Raw genomic sequence first — 6,135 nt, 5'->3', positions numbered from 1 at the left:
GTATTAAATTCGGATGCAATTTCTGTGTTTCATCGTCAATAAGAAGGTCCAAGGGATACAGTAAACCTGAAGTGAAGCATCGGAATCTAAAACTGGACTAACAGGAGACGTTCAAATCATAGAATGTTAGAGTGTCAGTCCTCTTGTATTTAAGTCAGCATTGTACCTTTTGTATTAAATTCGGATGCAAACTCTGTGTTTCATCGTCAATTAGAAGGTCCCAGGGATACAGTAATCCTGAAGTGAAGCATCGGAATCTAAAACTGGAGTCACAGGAGAGGTTCAAATCATAGAAAGTGAGGGTGTCAGTCCTCTTGCACTTTAGACGGCATTGTACCTTTTGAATTTAATTCCGATGCAATTTCTGTGTTTCATCGTCAATAACAAGGTGCAAGGTATACAGTAAACCCGACGTGAAGCATCGGAATCTAAATCTGACCTCACAGGAGAGGTTCGAATCATAGAGAGTGAGAGTGTCAGTCCTCTTGTACTTAAGTCGGCATTGTGCCATTTGTATTAAATTCGGATGCAATTTCTGTGTTTCATCGTCAATAAGAAAGTCCAAGGGATACAGTAAACCTGAAGTGAAGCATCGGAATCTAAAACTGGAGTCACAGGAGAGGTTCAAATCATAGAAAGTGGAAGTGTCAGTCCTCTTGTACTTAAGCCGCCATTGTGCCTTTTGAATTAAATTCGGATGCAATTTCTGTGTTTCATCGTCAATAAGAAGGTCCAAGTAATACAGTAAAACTGAAGTGAAGCATCGGAATCCAAAACAGGACTCACAGGAGAGGTTCAAATCATAGAAAGTTTGAGTGTCAGTCCTCTTGTACTTAAGTCGGCATTGTGCCCTTTGTATTAAATTCGAATGCAAACTCTGTGTTTCATCGTCAATAAGAAGTTCCAAGGGATACAGTAAACCTTAAGTGAAGCATCAGAAAGTAAAACTGGTCTCTTAGGAGAGGTTTAAATCATAGAAAGTTAGACCGTCAGTCCTCTTGCATTTAAGACGGCATTGTGCCTTTTGAATTTAATTCCGATGCTTTTTCTGTGTTTCATTGTCAATAAAAAGGTCGAAGGGATACAGTAAACCTGAAGTGAAGCATCGGAATCTAAAACTGGACTCACAGGAGAGGTTCAAATCATAGAAAGTGAGAGTGTCAGTCCTCTTGTACTTAAGTCGACATTGTGCCATTTGTATTAAATTCGAATGCTATTTCTGTGTTTCATCGTCAAAAAGAAGGTCCAACGGATGCAGTAAACCTGAAGTGAAGCATCGGAATCTAAATCTGGACTCACAGGAGAGGTTCAAATCATAGAAAGTGAGAGTGTCAGTCCTCTTGTACTTGAGTCGCCATTGTGCCTTTTGTACAAATTTCGGATGCAATTTCTGTGTTTCATCGTCAATAAGAAGGTCCAAGGGATACAGTAAACCTGAAGTGAAGCATCGGAATCCAAAATTGGACTCACAGGTGAGGTTCAACCCATAGAATGTTAGAGTGTCAGTCCTCTTGTAGTTAAGTTGGTATTGTGTCTTTTGTATTAAATTTGGAAGCAAACTCTGTGTTTCATCGTCAATAAGAAGGTCCAAGGGATACAGTAAACCTCAAGTGAAGCATCGGAATCTAAAACTGGACTCACAGGAGAGGTTCAAACCATAGAAAGTTAGAGTGTCAGTCCATTTGTACTTAAGTCGGCATTGTGCCTTTTGAATTTAATTCCGATGCAATTTCTGTGTTTCATCGTCAATAAGAAGGTCCAAGGGATACAGTAAACCTGAAGTGAAGCATCGGAATCTAAAACTGCACTCACAGGAGAGGTTCAAATCATAGAAAGTGAGAGTGTCAGTCCTCTTGTACTTAAGTCGCCATTGTGCCTTTTGTATTAAATTCGGATGCAATTTCTGTGTTTCATCATCAATAAGAAGGTCCAAGGGACACAGTAAACCTGAAGTGAAGCATCGGAATCCAAAACAGGACTCACAGGAGAGGTTCAAATCATAGAAAGTTAAAGTGTCAGTCCTCTTGTACTTAAGTCGGTATTGTGCCTTTTGTATTGAATTGGGATGCAAAGTCTGTGTTTCATCGTCAATAAGAAGGTCCAAGGGATACCGTAAACCTGAAGTGACGCATCGGAATCTAAAACTGGACTCACAGGAGAGGTTCAAATCATAGAAAGTTAGAGTGTCAGTCCTCTAGTACTTAAGTCGGCATTGTGCGTTTTAAATTCAATTCCGATGCTATATCTGTGTTTCATCGTCAATAAGAAGGTCCAAGGGATACAGTAAACCTGAAGTGAAGCATCGGAATCTAGAACTGGACTCACAGGAGAAGTTCAAATCATAGAAAGTGAGAGTGTCAGTCCTCTTGTACTTAAGCCGCCATTGCGATTTTTGTATTAAATTCAGATGCAATTTCTGTGTTTCATCGTCAATAAGAAGGTCCAAGGGATACAGTAAACCTGAAGTGAAGCATCGGAATCTAAAACTGGACTCACAGGAGAGGTGCAAATCATAGAATGTTAGAGTGTCAGTCCTCTTTTACTTAAGTCGGCATTGTACGTTTTGTATTAAATTCGGATGCAAACTCTGTGTTTCATCGTCAATTAGAAGGTCCAAGGGATACAGTTAACCTGAAGTGAAGCATCGGAATGTAATACTTGACTCACAGGAGACCTTCAAATCATAGAAAGTGAGAGTGTCAGTCCTCTTGTACTTAAGTCGGCATTGTGCCTTTTGAATATAATTCCGATGCAATTTCTGTGTTTCATCGTTAATAAGAAGCTGCAAGGTATACAGTAAACCTGAAGTGAAGCTTCGGAATCTAAAACTGGACTCACAGAAGAGGTTCAAATCATAGAAAGTGAGAGCGTTAATCCTCTTCCACTTAGGTCGGCACTGTGCCTTTTGAATTTAATTCCGATGCAATTTCTGTGTTTCATCGTCAGTAAGAACGTCCAAGGGATACAGTAAACCTGAAGTGAAGCATCCGAATCTAAAACTGGACTCACAGGAGAGGTTCGAATCATAGAAAGTGAGAATGTCAGTCCTCTTGTACTTAAGTCGGCATTGCGCCATTTGTATTAAATTTGGATGCAATTTCTGTGTTTCATCGTGAATAAGAAGGTCCAAGGGATACAGTAAATCTGAGGTGAAGCATCGGAATCTAAAACTGGACTCAGAGGAGAGGTTCTAATCATATAAAGTGAAAGTGTCAGTCCTCTTGTACTTAAGTCACCATTGTGATTTTTGTATTAATTTCGGATGCAATTTCTGTGTTTCATCGTCAATAAGAAGGTCCAAAGCATACAGTAAACCTGAAGTGAAGCATCGGAATCTAAAACTGGACTCACAGGAGAGGTTCAAATCATAGAAAGTGAGAGTGTCGTCCTCTTGTACTTAAGTCGGCATTGTGCCTTTTGAATATAGTTCCGATGCTATTTCTGTGTTTCATTGTCAATAAGAAAGTCCAAGGGATACAGTAAACCTGAAGTGAAGCATCGTAATCTAAATCTGACCTCACAGGAGAGGTTCAAATCATAGAAAGTGAGAGTGTCAGTCCTCTTTTACTTAAGTTGGCATTGTGCTTTTTAAATTTAATTCCGATGCAATATCTGTGTTTCATCGTCAATAAGAAGGTCCAAGGGATACATTGAACCTGAAGTGAAGCATCAGGATCTAAAATTGGGCTCACAGGAGATGTTCAAATCATAGAAAGTGAGATTGTCGGTCCTCTTCTACTAAAGTCGCCATTGTGTTTTTTGTATTAAATTCGGATGCAATTTCTGTGTTTCATCGTCAATAAGAAGGTCCAAGGGATACAGTAAACCTGAAGTGTAGCATCGGAATCTAAAACTGGACTCACAGGAGAGGTGCAAATCATAGAAAGTTAGAGTGTCAGTCCTCTTGTACTTAAGTCGGCATTGTACCTTTTGTATTAAATTCGGATGCAAACTCTGAGTTTCATCGTCAATTAGAAGGTCCAAGGGATACAGTAAACCTGAAGTGAAGCATCGTAATGTAAAACTGGACTCACATGAGAGGTTGAAATCATAGAAAGTGAGAGTGTCAGTCCTCTTGTACTTAAGCCGCCATTGCGATTTTTGTATTAAATTCAGACGCAATTTCTGTGTTTCATCGTCAATAAGAAGGTCCAAGGGATACAGTAAACCTGAAGTGAAGCATCGGAATCTAAAACTGGACTCACAGGAGAGGTGCAAATCATAGAAAGTTAGAGTGTCAGTCCTCTTTTACTTAAGTCGGCATTGTACGTTTTGTATTAAATTCGGATGCAAACTCTGTGTTTCATCGTCAATTAGAAGGTCCAAGGGATACAGTTAACCTGAAGTGAAGCATCGGAATGTAATACTGGACTCACAGGAGACCTTCAAATCATAGAAAGTGAGAGTGTCAGTCCTCTTGTACTTAAGTCGGCATTGTGCCTTTTGAATATAATTCCGATGCAATTTCTGTGTTTCATCGTTAATAAGAAGCTGCAAGGTATACAGTAAACCTGAAGTGAAGCTTCGGAATCTAAAACTGGACTCACAGAAGAGGTTCAAATCATAGAAAGTGAGAGCGTTAATCCTCTTCTACTTAGGTCGGCACTGTGCCTTTTGAATTTAATTCCGATGCAATTTCTGTGTTTCATCGTCAGTAAGAACGTCCAAGGGATACAGTAAACCTGAAGTGAAGCATCCGAATCTAAAACTGGACTCACAGGAGAGGTTCGAATCATAGAAAGTGAGAGTGTCAGTCCTCTTGTACTTAAGTCGGCATTGCGCCATTTGTATTAAATTTGGATGCAATTTCTGTGTTCCATCGTGAATAAGAAGGTCCAAGGGATACAGTAAATCTGAGGTGAAGCATCGGAATCTAAAACTGGACTCAGAGGAGAGGTTCTAATCATATAAAGTGAAAGTGTCAGTCCTCTTGTACTTAAGTCACCATTGTGATTTTTGTATTAATTTCGGATGCAATTTCTGTGTTTCATCGTCAATAAGAAGGTCCAAAGCATACAGTAAACCTGAAGTGAAGCATCGGAATCTAAAACTGGACTCACAGGAGAGGTTCAAATCATAGAAAGTGAGAGTGTCGTCCTCTTGTACTTAAGTCGGCATTGTGCCTTTTGAATATAGTTCCGATGCTATTTCTGTGTTTCATTGTCAATAAGAAGGTCCAAGGGATACAGTAAACCTGAAGTGAAGCATCGTAATCTAAATCTGACCTCACAGGAGAGGTTCAAATCATAGAAAGTGAGAGTGTCAGTCCTCTTTTACTTAAGTTGGCATTGTGCTTTTTAAATTTAATTCCGATGCAATATCTGTGTTTCATCGTCAATAACAAGGTCCAAGGGATACATTGAACCTGAAGTGAAGCATCAGGATCTAAAACTGGACTCACAGGAGATGTTCAAATCATAGAAAGTGAGATTGTCGGTCCTCTTCTACTAAAGTCGCCATTGTGTTTTTTGTATTAAATTCGGATGCAATTTCTGTGTTTCATCGTCAATAAGAAGGTCCAAGGGATACAGTAAACCTGAAGTGTAGCATCGGAATCTAAAACTGGACTCACAGGAGAGGTGCAAATCATAGAAAGTTAGAGTGTCAGTCCTCTTGTACTTAAGTCGGCATTGTACCTTTTGTATTAAATTCGGATGCAAACTCTGAGTTTCATCGTCAATTAGAAGGTCCAAGGGATACAGTAAACCTGAAGTGAAGCATCGTAATGTAAAACTGGACTCACACGAGAGGTTGAAATCATAGAAAGTGAGAGTGTCAGTCCTCTTGTACTTAAGTCGGCATTGTGCCTTTTGAATTTAATTCCGATGCAAATTCTGTGTTTCATCGTCAATTAGAAGGTCCAAGGGATACAGTTAACCTGAAGTGAAACATCGGAAAGTAAAACTGGACTCACAGGAGAGCTTCAAATCATAGTAAGTGAGAGTGTCAGTCCCCATGTACTTAAGTCGGCATTGTGCCTTTTGAATATAATTCCGATGCAATTTCTGTGTTTCATCGTCAATAAGAAGCTGCAAGGTATACAGTAAACCTGAAGTGAAGCTTCGGAATCTAAAACTGGACTCACTGGAGAGGTTCAAATCATAGAAAGTGAGAGCGTTAATCCTCTTCTACTTA

The sequence above is a fragment of the Schistocerca serialis genome, unplaced genomic scaffold (assembly GCF_023864345.2).
Source record: "Schistocerca serialis cubense isolate TAMUIC-IGC-003099 unplaced genomic scaffold, iqSchSeri2.2 HiC_scaffold_1417, whole genome shotgun sequence".
Lineage (NCBI taxonomy): Eukaryota > Metazoa > Arthropoda > Insecta > Orthoptera > Acrididae > Schistocerca > Schistocerca serialis.
Note: the sequence above shows the minus strand (reverse complement) of the source record.